The sequence below is a fragment of the Aphis gossypii genome, chromosome 1, assembly GCF_020184175.1.
Source record: "Aphis gossypii isolate Hap1 chromosome 1, ASM2018417v2, whole genome shotgun sequence".
Classification (NCBI taxonomy): Eukaryota; Metazoa; Arthropoda; class Insecta; order Hemiptera; family Aphididae; genus Aphis; species Aphis gossypii.
In genome coordinates this window covers 1800152-1800543 of record NC_065530.1, presented here as the reverse complement: position 1 = coordinate 1800543, position 392 = coordinate 1800152, and positions in this window count along the sequence as shown.

The window sequence follows — 392 nt, the reverse complement described above, 5'->3', positions numbered from 1 at the left end:
AGTACACACACACACAATCGAGAACGGATCGTGCTGCCGTCTTATCATCAACCGTATTCGATTCACCGCAGTTATCACGCCGCTTTTTCATGGAACAAACGGCGGTGCCGCCGACGACGACGCCCGACGGACCCGGCATTTATTCTAGCCGTGGTCGGTCGTGGTTCCCCGCCAGAAAATCATATAATAATAACAATATAATATTATTATTATGTTTATGATAGTAACCTACACCGACTACGCCGATTGATAGCAGCACTACCGCTATGGTGCCATTGATAAAAGGCAATTATGTGGCGCCTACGACCGAAGATCGTGTAATGGCGCCATGGCGCTGAAGAGCGGATTACTGAGAATTGGCGCCTTATAATAATTTCCAAAATTATGTACGT